General features: G+C 43.1%; 1 long non-coding RNA gene across 2 annotated transcripts; it reads right to left on the reverse strand.

Moving 5' to 3' along the window:
• Window positions 1-384: 384 nt before the first annotated feature.
• On the reverse strand, window positions 385-7,910 carry LOC146698120 (uncharacterized). Of its 2 annotated transcripts, none has more exons than XR_014922990.1 (2): window positions 7,198-7,910; window positions 385-5,003 (listed from the first exon to the last, which is right to left on the reverse strand). It is a non-coding gene; the product is annotated as an uncharacterized LOC146698120 (long non-coding RNA). The 2 variants fall into 2 exon arrangements; XR_014922989.1 differs by having other exon boundaries at window positions 385-5,006.
• Window positions 7,911-14,969: the final 7,059 nt, after the last annotated feature.

The following is a 14,969-nucleotide window of genomic DNA, read 5'->3' on the forward strand; positions in this document are numbered from 1 at the left end:
TATACCACATATACATATGTACATATTAAACTTATGTTTACATGCTTTTTATCAGTATTTATTATAATTAATTTAGTTTTTATCAATATTTATTCCCATCGTGAGAGTATGAATATTTATACTTTTAATCCCGTTTTTAACACTGGGTTACACTATCCCCTCTTAGAATCATGCAAGTCCCTTTGCATGGGATAGCTAAACGGTAATTGAAGGAAACTGTTTCCAGGGCCTACTCCGTGGATCGGCTTCCTCCGAGGCGTGGACGTCTATCAGCAGAGAATGTACCTTCACCTATCAGCAGAGAATGTCCCTTAGTCTGTAACACAGTCAAATATATTCTCAAGTAATATTCAAGCATGCCATTCAGCGTGTTAGTACGAGCAGCTCGGGAGCAGCTTGGGAGAACAAGAAAACAGAGACTGCTTTAGATTGTCTTCCCAAAGTGACTCAACTTTATTCACAAGTACAACAGTTTATATAGAGGGTAAAATTCATGAGACAGCAGATTTATCAGTTTAAACCAGTACAGACCAAGATAAGGGAGCGTCTTCCTGCCCTTGGGTGAAGAAGCATCCTTTGTGTAGTTTATTAGTTCAGCTACAATTGTGATTATCTCAGCGACATATTTTCAAGGCACAAAACGAAGAGTTCTTACATTAGTGAAATCTGAAACAAACCATTTGGCCTTCAACAGGCGTCTAAAAGATTAAGAAACTGATGTAGCTGAGGGAGTGATCTCTGTGGTATTTCAACCTTGTTGAATGACAGAGTTTTCCTGTATAATGTCACTATAAAACAATATCCAGTAAATGCTCCCATGGTACTAAAATACCTAACAGTTCCCCTCTTTTATTATTTTTAAAAATAATAACTCAAATAGAAAGGAAAAATCACAAATGTAATAACATAATATAAAAAGCAAATCATAAAATGTAATAGTTCACAACCTAATGTTCAATATACACATCAGGAACATCATTGGTAACATCTGGCACATCCTCAGGATCAATTTGTGCTAATTGCAAATACATTGAAGTAGCTGTACTGGTAGCTATATGGGTTATCATTGAAAATGTGGCTTGCAGAAATGTGAACAGGGTTGCACTTTACAATACGAAATAGTAAATAAAAATCCTAAGATTAATGCAGTAGATATGATTAATAACCTAAATATATAAAAAAGACAGTTCTTTAGTCGTCTCCTGGCCTGGTCCCAGGTTCGAGAGACACCGTATAAGCGTCGTGTGATGACAATGGGCATTTCATTTTCTCCATTATCAGGATGAAACGAGTCTATCTTTATCAGGTTAGACATTGTGTGGTACTCTAGGCTTTCTGTTCCTGCTGGATGTTCGAGTACCTTGTTGTTGTTCAGGCGGGGGATCAAAGGGCTTTCTGAGTCTTGGCTCTTTCAGGCGTTGTGTGTTAATCAGTGATTGTGTGTGTGTAGGTGGATTGGATCCGGGCGCTGGCTCGCCTGAGTCGTCATCTATAGGTGTATTGAATCCGGGCGCTGGCTCGCCGGAGACGTCATCTACTTGATCCGACGCCTTAGGTGGTTTGGTGGGGCTGGTCTTAACCCTGCTGGCATGAATCCACTGAGGTTGTCCGTCTGTTAGGATGCTGGTTCTCGTCACTGCAAGTACAGTCTGGGGGCTGGAACACGCGGCCTCCCCGAGTGCCCTTGGTTTTAGCGACTTTACCAATACCGCATCTCCTGGTTTCCACGGATGGGTTGGATCTATGGAAGGGAGAGGCTGAGAGAGACAAACTTTCTGATAGTTATTATTCAGTGTTTCTACCAGGTTATGAACATAGTCAGACAATGCAGTGTCTATGTCCCCTTCCAATAGCGGTGCCCCTCTGGAGGCTGACCATGGTGTTGGAAACGGTCTTCCCATGATTATTTCAAATGGAGATAATTTGGTTGCTGCGGATGGAGTCATTCTAATCTCGCAGAGGATTTGAGGAAGTAGTTTGATCCAGGTCATTCCTGTTTCTATCATTGCTTTAGTCAGGCGATTTTTGATGGTCCTATTCATTCTTTCTACAACTCCTGAACTCTGAGGATGGTATGGCACATGATATTTCCAGTCTATTGCTAGAGTTTTAGCACACTTTTGAATTACTTCTGATGTGAATGAAGGTCCTCTATCACTGTTAATTTGGTGAGGTATTCCAAATCTGGGTATTATTTCATTGCACAACTTTTGACAGACTACTTCTGCAGTTTCTTTTGATGTTGGGTAAGCTTCTACCCATTTACTAAATTGGTCCACTATTACCAGTAAGTACTTGATGCTTCCTTGTGCTGGCATGTGTGTAAAATCAATTTGTAATGTATGAAATGGGAAATCTGGTTGTGGTAAATGCTGATGTTTTGCTTTTGGTTTTCCTACATTAGTTCGTGCACATGTTAGACAGGTTGCTAATATGCGTTTTACTGCGTGTGATGTTTTCTCGATTACAAATCTTGATTTTATTGCTCCTATTACCCCTCTTTGTCCGACATGACTCACACCGTGAAAATGGCGGACAAGGATTGGCAGTAGTGAAGATGGGAGGGCAATCAAACCCTCAAGGTTCTTGTATAAGCCGTCTCTGTTATCTAAGGTACAATCATTACTTTCCCAGTAAGTGTAATCTAAGGCAGAGGCTTGCTCTTGTATGAATTTTAGGTCAACATTTGTTTCTAAATAGTCTGGGAGCGTGACAAGTGGCAGCTGTAAAGGCAAAGATAATACTTCCCTTCTGGGTGGTTGCTGTGAGGCAGCAGCTGCTTTCGCGGTTACGTCTGCAAGAACATTTCCCACTGCTTCGTCTGTGTCAGCCGTGCTGTGCCCCTTCGTTTTAACAACTGCAATTGCCAATGGCAGCTGTATAGCCTGCAAAAGTCTTTGAACAAGGTCAGAATTAGCGATCGATTTTCCATCAGCAGATCTAAATCCTCTTTGTCTCCACAATGTGCCAAAGTCATGCACCACACCGAATGCATAACGGCTATCAGTGTAAATTGTTACCCGCTTATCCACATGTAACTCACAGGCGCGTATTAAAGCCATGAGCTCTGCTTTTTGTGCTGAGTGAAATGGTAATGAGTGAGCCTCTAGTATGATGTCAGGCAATGTCACCACCGAATAGCCACAAAGAAATAAGTTGTCATTTGGTTTTGAACAGGACCCGTCCACATAAACAATGACTGAGTCTGGGATTGGTGTCTGCTCTAAGTCTGGGCGTGGTGCTGTGGATTCCTGTATACGTGTCATACAATCATGATCGTCAGGGTCGTCTGAACCATCCTGTCGGTCAGAGGAACACAGCATACGAATGAGTAAGTGTGCTGGCGAATTGGGTGTGCTGCTTGCTTTTATAGTGAGATTTGCTGTTGAAGTCAGTGTAGCTTCATAACCTGAGCGACGTTGTGCGGTCATGTGTTGTGTAGTTATGTTTGCTAGAATGGTCGTGACCTGGTGATTGGTGTGTAGAATAGTGTCATGTGAGAGTGTGAGCTTCTCGCAGTCCCTTATCATGATAGAGCAAGCTGCTACTGCTCTCAGGCAGGCCGGCATCCCCTGAACTACTGCTGGCAGCACCTTTGAATAGAAGGCTACTGGACGGTAGCCACAGCCATGCTCTTGGGCCAATACACCTGCACAGGTTGTGCCGTTCTCTGTGACGTACAGGTGGAACGGTAAGTGGTAGTCAGGCAGACCCAAACAAGGGGCGGAGGTCAGCGCTCCCTGTAATGCATTGAAAGAGGCAGTCATTTCTGTGGACCACAGTATTCGAGGAGGCTTGTCTTTTTTGCAGCATTCACGCAGAATGTGGTCATGAAAAGAACAGTCTGGTATCCACTGTCTGCAATAGTTCACCATGCCTAGGAAAGACAGCATTTCTTTCTGTGTAGTGGGCTTAGGGACAGAGGTCACAGCTTTGACCCTGTCTGTAGTCACAGAACGTTGTCCGTAAGACAGTGTAAATCCCAAATATTGAACAGAAGTCTGACAGTACTGCATTTTCTTTGCTGATGCTTTGTGGCCAGTCTGTTGGAGGTGCTGGAGTAGCATGTGTGTGGCAGTTTGACATAGTTTTTCACTTTCAGCACAGAGGAGGAGATCATCTACATACTGGATCAGAGTACAGCCCTCTGGAGGAGTGAAGCCGTCCAGGGTAGCACGTACCAGCATTGAGAAAGCCGCAGGGCTGTCTACCATGCCTTGGGGTAAGCGAGTCCATGTGTACTGCTTATCTCTATGTGTAAAAGCAAATATCGGCTGTGTGTCTTCATGCACAGGTACTGAGAAAAAGGCGGAGCACAAATCCACCACAGTAAAATGTGTAGCTGTTGCTGGAATAGATGTCAGTATGCTGGGAACATCTGGGACAAGAGGAGGTAGAGGCATAATGACTGCATTAACTTGCCTTAAGTCTTGTGTGAAACGCCATACGCCAGGTTTGTTAGGCTTTGGCACAGGATTGACAGGAGTGTTATATGGAGATACTGTGGGCTTTATTACTCCAGCTGTCAATAAATCTCCTATGATGATGTCTAAGGCTGCGGCTTTTTCAGCGGAAATGGGATATTGCTTGACATATACCGGCTTGTTGTTTTTCAGCTGAGCATGATAAGGTGTACAGTCAATAAATCCTACATCATTCTCACCTCTTGACCATAATGTCATGTTTTGATATTCAGCTGGCAATGTGACAGCAGAGATAGTACAGTGTATGGGGTAGGTTAGATCTATGTGTCGACATGGTGCAGTGATGTCATAGCCTATGTCTGAGTTATGTGACAAAACCACTGTTTGGCCTTCACTGGTGTGAGCAGTTATCATGTTGTTGAACAGTGTGAGAGAAACAAATATGTGGCTTCCAGGCATGGGGCTACCTGGTAACGGTGTTTGCACATGTTTTTGACACAGAGTGTGACGTGGGATACCAGTCAGATGGATATTGAGTTCATTCTCCGCTGAGGCGTCCAGCTGACACAGAGGCTGTTCCTTCTCCATGGTGTCGGTGCATAGGGCAGAGAAAACATAGCTGTTATCAGTATCTGCAAACATTTCACCCTTTGTGTTAAATGAAATACACAAGTTCATTTTTGCCATTAAATCTCTGCCTAATAGATTCACAGGCGAGTTTGGAATAATTATGAATGGATGATATGTAATTTCATCTGGTTTTGGGCCCCAGCGTGTTTTTAGAGAATGAGTTTTGGGGCATTGCACTAGAGTTCCGTTTATTCCCATGGTGTTGATGCACACAGAGGAAACAGGCCCACTATAGAATTTTCCAGACAGTGAACTTTTAGTGGCTCCACTGTCAACTAAAAAGGAATAAATCTTTTCACCTATCTCTATATCTAACATGGGCAAGCTTTCTGTGTTACGGGACAATTGCAAATGCAGCATCGTGTGTAGTGCTTCACACTGTCCCTCATCTTCACCTGGGCCTCCCTATGGTTGGTCCAGTCTTTCGTTATCATATGGGTGGGGATTAAAATGTGGATTATAAGGTTGCTGCCTAAGTGCAAAGGGGCCATTATTTTGATGTGATTCCTGTCTGCGTTGCCAGTTACCTTGTCTGTAAGAGCTCTGCTGACGCCTAGTGGCAGGAGCTGGTCCTGTGTTTTGTGGTTGAGACCTATGTGCTGCTGATTTGCATTCCCTCCTCCAGTGTCCTATTTTTCCACAATAAAAACATACGTCTCCACTCCTATCTCTCCTTCTGAAATCTCCCTGCTGCGCTTGTTGAGGGGACGGGGCCCCTGCATACATCATTTTTTCACTTTCCTCTGAGCCTTCAACATCAAAATTCAACAACATCTTAACACTTTTAGCCTTCGTGCTGTTGGGGAAAAGATCTGCACCAGCTTTTGTTTTGACAAGTGTGATAAAGTTCTTTATTTTCATGTCATAGAGATTATCAGTGGCAGTCATCTTCAATAGTTGTGAACATTCTGGATGAATATTGTTTAAGAATGTTGTTATGAAAATCTGATCATTTCCTCCTTCAGGCATGCATGCCTCATTAGTCCAGCAGTGTGTGAAACGTTTCATAAACACTAGAATAGATTCATCTGGCTTTTGCTTACACATGGTTACTGCATTTAAATCAATTTTATCTCTAGACATTGTGAGCAGAAATTTCTTTAGATTTTGAAAAAAGGCTGTGATTTTGTCATCATTTATCCACAAAAACGAGGTGGTGTTGGCTGCTTGGTCATTTTTAGGGTCTAGTTCCTCTACTTCTTCAATAAGCTGAGATTCAGTCACACCTGGGATTCGTTGACATAATATATATCTATAGTCAGGCCCACCCAAGTGGTGGTATCTGGTACTTCTCTGTAATGCAGAAACAAAGGCTGTAGGATTTTGTAGAGGATCGGGAAGTTCTTTAATGGTTGCTGCTAACTCTGAAATTTTAGGGGGTTGAATGCAACACATGTCCCCTATTATCATGAACGGGAGGGAGGTGCTGACGTCATTAAATTGTGATCCTTGCTTTTCTTTATAACGGGTGTTTTTGTGGGGGCCCTCTTGAGTTTTTTCCTCTTTTTTCTGCTTTAAGTAGTTCCTTATTAAATTTCTGGTGTTAGTTATTGCTTTTGGCACAGTTAAACCATTCGCTACTCTAGTGTGGCGCTGAACATGATTATCTATGACGGAAACGGCTTGCTGCAGTTCAGCTTCCGTACGTTCAGTTAAAGGATCTTTCATGATTTCCTCACACTCTGTCATTAACTGTTTTGTTTGCTTTTTATGTTCCTGTAACTCTCTTTCTCGTTCAGTGTATTCTCGTTCCTGTCTTTGATCTAGGTTAAACCAGTCATCTTCTTCTGATTTAGGTGTCATTTCAGTGCCTTCCTCACTCCTTTGGGATTTTGCTGTTATATCAGGATATACGCGCTGATGACGTGCAGCCGCCGCAGCAGCTATTAATTCTGTTTTTTCATCATAAGGCGGCGGAGCCGTAGGTTGAACGGATGGGCATATAAGGCTAGTTTTTTCTGCAGTGGATTTACTAGAGCCTACACTGGCTTGATTTAAAGCATTTACGTCTGGCTCGGGTCCTTTTTTCCATAGTGGTAGCATGCGATTGGTCACATCACGACATTCTATCATATATTTTTTACAGGACTTTTTAATCAGCCTACTTTCCTTATCACAAATAGTATTTAACATTTCTACTGACCTGTTTTCTGGCGATAATCGTTCGGGATAGGGCTCCGGAAATACATTAGGATGCATTAAAGTTATAGTTCTTAAGTTCGAGACGAAATCAGTCACGTAAGCACTTCCGCATGTTCTGGATACGTAATCATGGAAGTCTTCATTGATTCGCGAGCGTGGGTTAAACGTAACCGGAAGTGGGAGTCGTACTGAGCCGCTATTTGTGATTTTATATTTTATTTTTTTCGGTTTTACAGTTAATTTTGATTTTTTATCGGACCCGTCTAAGGTCTTTGAATTATTCTGACCCATGGTCAGTGATTTCCAGAGGGGTTTAGACGCTTTGAAGGATTTAAGTTAGTTTTTATTTTTGCTGTGGCACACCTGAGGTTACTTGATTTTTTTTTGCTAGCAATTTTATGTTTTTAGTGAGCAACTTCTCACTTTTTAACGAGCAACTTCTCGTTTTATGACCCCAGGCAACTTCCTGTGTCCTTTCTGCTGGTGAGCAACTTCTTAGTTTATGACAGCAGGCAACTTCCTGTGTCCTTTCTGCTTTTATTTACAAAACAACAGGCAACTTCCTGTGTTTCTATGTGGGCCACTAAAGAAGGCTCCTCAGTGTATCCCACTTGTTACTATGTGGGCCACCGAAGAAGGCCTCGTCAGCGTATCCCGTTTCTATGTGGATCACTGAGAAAGGCATAACACAGTCTTATAAAATAAAAGACGAGTGCCTACCTTCGTCAGGATCCCACTTCTCGACACCAAAATTGAAGGAAACTGTTTCCAGGGCCTACTCCGTGGATCGGCTTCCTCCGGGGCGTGGACGTCTATCAGCAGAGAATGTACCTTCACCTATCAGCAGAGAATGTCCCTTAGTCTGTAACACAGTCAAATATATTCTCAAGTAATATTCAAGCATGCCATTCAGCGTGTTAGTACGAGCAGCTCGGGAGCAGCTTGGGAGAACAAGAAAACAGAGACTGCTTTAGATTGTCTTCCCAAAGTGACTCAACTTTATTCACAAGTACAACAGTTTATATAGAGGGTAAAATTCATGAGACAGCAGATTTATCAGTTTAAACCAGTACAGACCAAGATAAGGGAGCGTCTTCCTGCCCTTGGGTGAAGAAGCATCCTTTGTGTAGTTTATTAGTTCAGCTACAATTGTGATTATCTCAGCGACATATTTTCAAGGCACAAAACGAAGAGTTCTTACATTAGTGAAATCTGAAACAAACCATTTGGCCTTCAACAGGCGTCTAAAAGATTAAGAAACTGATGTAGCTGAGGGAGTGATCTCTGTGGTATTTCAACCTTGTTGAATGACAGAGTTTTCCTGTATAATGTCACTATAAAACAATATCCAGTAAATGCTCCCATGGTACTAAAATACCTAACAGTAATGACAGGGGAACCAGCCTTCATGGGGATGACCACAGAATCTTGTTCTGTCAAGGCACTGGTAAAAGCCAGGCTTAGACCTTGAAACAGGGACTGGGCAATGGAAACAAGAGGATTTCCCAACTGACTATATTGCAGTCGTTCTGGTTGGGTTCTTGTTCTCTCTGAGCGCCTTACAGTCGCTGTGGCTTCACTCTCAGTATTTGACTGACTTGAGTTTGCTTGATTATCATTTGAGTTGTCTTCTTCCACTGGCCCATCACAGGTAGATCCATCGGGTAAGTTGGCATCACTCTCGCTTTCATTGTCAGTGGTTGAGTGTTCCACCATGGTTTCACTCTCCTCTAGGCTTCCATATCCAAGTGGATTTCCACATTCAGGTAAGTTGTCACATCCGGTTAAATTGTCAGCTCCAATCAAGTTGTCATGTTCATGTAAGTTGTCTCCTCCAGGCAGGTTGTCATGTTCATGTAAGTTGTCTCCTCCAGGCAGGTTGTCATGTTCATGTAAGTTGTCTCCTCCAGGCAAATGAGTTTCAGTATGATCGTGATCATTAGGGTGTGTCTTTGGCTGGGGAATCTCATAGACTCGAGTGACCTTTATGGGCTCTTGAAGAGGTTCCTCTCTGAACCAACAGATATCCTCATCTTCCAGTTCTGAATGATCACATCCCTCATGTTGTTTAGGTGATTGCCTTGTTTTTGGTTTGCGTACATGAGTTGGTTGGACAGGTTTCTCTTCAACAGGGGCAAGAAAACCACAAGGGAGCAAGAGATCGCGGTGGACTGTGCGGACTGGGCCCTCTTTTGTTAGGGGTTTTATACTGTAGACGGGCAAGTCACCTGCTTGGTTCACCACAACGTGAATATCAGTCTCCCACTTGTCGGCTAGCTTGTACTTGCCTCTGAGACGGACTGCACGCACCAAAACTCTGTCACCTGGCTCTAGTTTTGAGGGTTTCACTCGCATATCAAATCTTGTTTTGTTTCTTTCTGCCATTTTGTTAGCATGGTCTGTTGCTAGTTTGTAGGTCTCTTGTAGAGTTGCCTTTAGTTTTGTTATGTACTGAGAATGCGACTTGAAACTTTTGTTGTTAAAGGGCAGCCCAAATGCTAGATCGACTGGCAATCTTGGCTGACGGCCAAACATTAACTCATATGGGGCAAAACCAGTTGTATCGTTTTTCGTACAATTGTACGCATGAACGAGTGGTTTGACATAGTTGTGCCACTGAGTTTTGTCCTTTTCCTCAAGAGTACCTAGCATACTTAGTAACGTCCTATTGAAACGTTCTACCGGGTTTCCTCTGGGGTGATAGGGTGTGGTCCGGATTTTACGAATGCCCATGATCTTGCAAAGCTCTTGGATAATGTGGGACTCGAAGTCGGGACCTTGATCGCTATGCAATCGTTCGGGTATCCCGTAGTGGACTATGAAGTTGTCCCAAAGGGCTTTTGCAACGGTCTGAGCTTTCTGATTGCTGGTAGGGATGGCTAATGAATATTTCGTGAAATGATCGGTTAATACAAGCACATCCTTTACATTACTTCGATCAGGCTCAATGGACAGGAAGTCCATGCAGACTAATTCGAGGGGTCTGGTGGATTTGATATTCACAAGTGGAGCTGCTTTTTCTGGAGGAGTTTTACGTCTTACACAGCGGTTGCATGTTTTGATCTTATGTTCTATATATGCTGCCATGCGAGGCCAATAGAACCTTGTTCGGGCAAGATCTAAGGTACGTTCAGTGCCTAAGTGGCCCATGTCACAGTGGAGGCTTTGGAAGACTGAGTCACGGAGCTGTTCAGGTAAGACAAGCTGGTAAGTAACATCTCCTCCATCTTGGCGAGTTCGGTACAGGATGTTATTGTGCATCTCCAATCGATTGAGCTCTCGGAGTAGAAGGTTGATGTCAGGAAGTTCAGCTCGCACAGTTGGTGGGATCTTTTCTCCAGTTTCAATTTGTGCAATAACTTCCCTCAGACAAGGGTCTGTTCTTTGTTCGTTTGTAATCTGTTCAGGGGACATATGGGGCATAACAGGAAGACCACCACAGTCATTTTCATTGACAAAGTCACCTGGAATGGCAGCTGCGGAAATGGCTAGCGAGTGAACCAAAGGGATGGTGTCATTTTGAGAGCTGCAGACAATGTGTTTCTCACAGATGGCAGACACTACTTCAGGACTTAAACTGCTGTCAGGTAGGGACAGGTGAGTCTGTGTGAACTGCTGTATGCGGTCGAGCTCTTTTTGGGAGACTGCGTCGTTAAGCAACTCGCCATGTGGCCGTCTAGAAAGGCCATCTGCATCTGAGTTAAGCTTGCCTGCTCTGTACTGGAGCTTAAAGCTAAACGTTGACAGGGCAGCTAGCCATCTGTAACTCATGGCATCCATCTTAGCAGTAGTTAATATGTACGTCAGAGGATTATTGTCTGTTACGACAGTAAACTGATTTCCATATAAGTAATCTGCAAACTTTTCCGTTACTGCCCACTTCAAGGCTAAGAACTCTAACTTATGGGCGGGATAACGAGATTCACTCCTAGACAACCCACGGCTTGCATAAGCTATCACCCTGGTCTGGCCATTCTGCTCTTGATAGAGCGCGGCGCCAAGCCCTGTAGTGCTGGCGTCGGTATGGAGCGTATATGGCAGTTTAGGGTCGGCAAAACCCAATACAGGCGCAGTACTGAGCTTTTCAATGATGGTTTTGAAAGCAAGATCACAAGAGGGAGTCCATCGCTCGCCGAAAGGTGTCTTGGGGTCATGGTACTGGACAGACTTAGCTTTAGGCTTTGTGCTTTTGCGCAAAGGAGGGTAGCCTGATGTTAAGTCAGTGAGGGGCTTAACGATACTCGAATAGTTCTTAATGAACCGCCTGTAGTACCCTGAAAAGCCTAAGAATGAGCGGAGCTGTTTAAGATCACGGGGCACAGGCCAGGTACTTAAGGCTTCCACCTTTTCAGGGTCAGTCTCCACTCCCTTGCTGGACACAATATGCCCAAGATATCTGACAGAAGTTTGGAAAAATTTGCATTTTTCGGGTGAGAGTTTGAGCCCATATTCTTTCAGGCGATCAAGAACTTTCATTAAGCGAGCCTCATGTTCTTCAAGTGTCTTGGAGAATACAATGATGTCATCGAGAAACACGATCACTTCGCGCAGGTTCATGTCGCCCATACATTTCTCCATGAGCCGCTGGAATGTGCTGGGGGCGTTTGTAATGCCTTGGGGCATTCTATTAAATTCCCAAAAGCCGACGGGACATATGAACGCCGTCTTTGGTTTGTCCAGCTCCTCCATCTCAATTTGGTAGTACCCAGCAGAGGTGGGACCAAGTCATTGTTTTGCAAGTCTCAAGTAAGTCTCAAGTCTTTATCCTCAAGTCTCAAGTCAAGTCTCAAGTAATGTCAGGCAAGTCAGAGTCGAGTCTCAAGTCACTGGTGTAAAAGTCCGAGTCAAGTCACAAGTCTGAAACTTTGAATTTCAAGTCCTTTCGAGTCTTTAAAAAAAAAACAACGAAAAAATAATGTTGCAGTTATATGCTAAATGTAAATATTAGACCATGTAATTTTAAAATCTGTGTTTTTCTCAACACATGACAAAATAGTGAACTTAGAAAATATACACAAATTGTGAAATTGCACCTCTATAAAATGCAGCTCAATTAAACCTAGCTCCAAGAATAATTTTCACCGACAGTTCTGAGATAAGCTGCATGTTATTCTTGGATGCGGTTGTAGGACCAGCTTTAAAATCGCATGACAAAAATATACACATTAAAAAAAACTGTATCACCAACGTAGCCTGGACAACATTTGCTAGTTAGATGAAGTCAGCTATCTCATCTTAGCATATTTATATGCATATTTATAATTATACGCTTCTTGGAGTGAGTGCATACACTCATGAAGTTTAGTAACTTCAGGTCACTGCAACAAGCCCAGGTACAGTTTACCGACGGATGGGTACAGGACCTTGAACTGCACCGTGTAGAACGAAAGACCATCGTACGTATCATAAGTTTACCAGTCTCACAAATTGTCGTCATAAATACACATTCGTTAACCGTTTATTAATATAACCTTTGAGCTCAACGGTAATTAATTAGTAGTGGAAATAATTTCTGGTAGCATCACAGAAATGTAGCAGTGACAACAATATTGTATGCTGTAATCGTACTGGGCAATTAGTGATACAAAAACCTGTTTTATCCTGTGAATAAAAGTATATGTTTTTGTCAATGTACCATAATAACAGAAGCGAAACGCAATATTGTGTCAGGACAATTCACTATTTATGCACAATAAATAAAGGAGCATAGCGCGACAATTTCTGTTCAGCGCCAGACTTGCTTGTAACCTATATCACCAATTATGTTATGAAAATGACGTATTAACTACTAAAAAACACTGACCTTCGTGTAAATGCTTGGAGCAGACTAACCTGTGAGCTGGAGTGTTCTGGGATGTTATATTTGATCTTTGAATGGCTGCAATCCAGGCCATCCGTCGCGTCTTTGTTACTTCGGAAACATGGCTCGAACAATTTCTCTTCAACGACGTAATCCGATAACAACCGATCTCTTTACCCGTCGGCTTCCCGTGGCTGTCATGCGACCGGCTATTGCAGTTAATCATACAACGGCTTCTTGACATTTTTGTGTTTCTTTTTATCGCTGTATAACTGATTTTAATTGAAAGCCTGCGTGCGCTAGTACCGCTTGCCACGAGTTCCCAGAATCCTTTGCGGTTCTACCCGTGAATGACGTCACATTTTCAATCTCTATATAATATGCATGTTAGATTTTATATTTGGGGTAAAATATCAAGTCTTTTCAAGTAAACCGGTTCAAGTCCAATTCAAGTCCCAAGTCATTGGTGTAAAAGTCCAAGTCAAGTCACAAGTCTTAGAACCTTTTTTCAAGTCAAGTCTAAAGTCATAAAATTAATGACTCGAGTCTGACTCGAGTCCAAGTCATGTGACTCGAGTCCACACCTCTGGTACCCAGATTTTAAATCCAGGACAGAGAACCATTGTGACCCGATCAAGGTGGAAAACGTTTCCTCCAAATTGGGGAGAGCGTAAGCATCTTTTATAGTCTGCGCGTTAAGCTTTCTGTAGTCGATACAGAGGCGGACTTCACCATTTTTCTTCCGCACGACTACAATGGGTGAAGAGAAAGGGGAGGTAGATTCCCTGATCACGCCAGCTTCTTGCAGTTCTTTGAGGTGCTTACGGACTGCTTCCAGGTCGTTCGGATGTATGGGACGCGCTCTATGCTTGAACGGTGTTTCATCTGACAATCTGATTGTGTGTTTCACTTGATCCGTCTTTCCAAAGTCAAGATCATTCTGTGCAAACACTTCGGGCATTTGGCTTAGCTTTTCGGTTATGCGTTCCTTCCATTCAGCGCTAATAGGGGAAGAGTCAAAGTTATATGTTACATTTGACTTCTGCTCAGTTCGGGATCTTGGAGTTCTCACTGAGTGTTCGTGAGATAGAACTCTTTGATATGCACTGACTTCTCCGATGACACAATTTAGAGGGATTGTCACATCATGTTCGGATTCATTAGTAAGTATAACTGGAACAAGGTAAGGTGCTCGTTCAGGTAGGTCTATGAGACAAGGTTTCACAAGGATGTCACCAGGTAAGGCTGACATTCGTGGATACTCTAACAAGACAGACTTTTCACCGTTACCGGCTGACACAGCTACAGCACCATCTAGAACAACAGTTTGGCCTGCTGGAATCAACTGTGGCTCTTTGTTGTGCATCGTCACTAAACCAAGACTACTGTCTTTGGACTGTTTGTGTCGTGACTCAAGAACTTTTAGAACTGCCCTATAGCCATATGGCAGGTTCAGCTGCAGTTCATGGCATGTGTTAGAGTACAGCTCATAAAGTACATCTAATGTGTTTGTCCCAATTAGCACTAAGGACTGAGAAGCTGTGCGCACATCGGGGACAACTAAGGCAAGTGTCGGCACTTCAGCTTCGATGCCAAGGAAGTCCTTTGGGAAAGTGACATGCAGTTCAATGTAGCCTAAGTAAGGCACAGACTGACCGTTGGCACCCTCAACTTCTAAAAGTTCAAACAATGGCTTAATCTCATGAGAGGACAAATGCTGACGATAGTAGGACTCGGGGACTGTAGTCACCTGGGAACCAGTATCTAGCAAACAACTCACTGTGTGACCATTAACTTTCACTTGTGCAGTACTCTTTGTACCAATTAGACCTTTAGGAAAGTCGAAGGAATCTGATCTTGTGTGTGACTTTAGGCTGGCACGCTTTTTAGGTGAAGCTTTTTGTTTAACCTGGGTGGGACGGGTTAACAAAGCATCAGCCTCCATTTGTCCCGCAACGGAGGCAGAATTTAGT

The sequence above is a fragment of the Copadichromis virginalis genome, linkage group LG11 (genome assembly GCF_057382275.1).
Source record: "Copadichromis virginalis isolate Kocher_CV1m ecotype Utaka linkage group LG11, C_Virginalis_male_GT1.1, whole genome shotgun sequence".
NCBI classification, from domain to species: Eukaryota; Metazoa; Chordata; class Actinopteri; order Cichliformes; family Cichlidae; genus Copadichromis; species Copadichromis virginalis.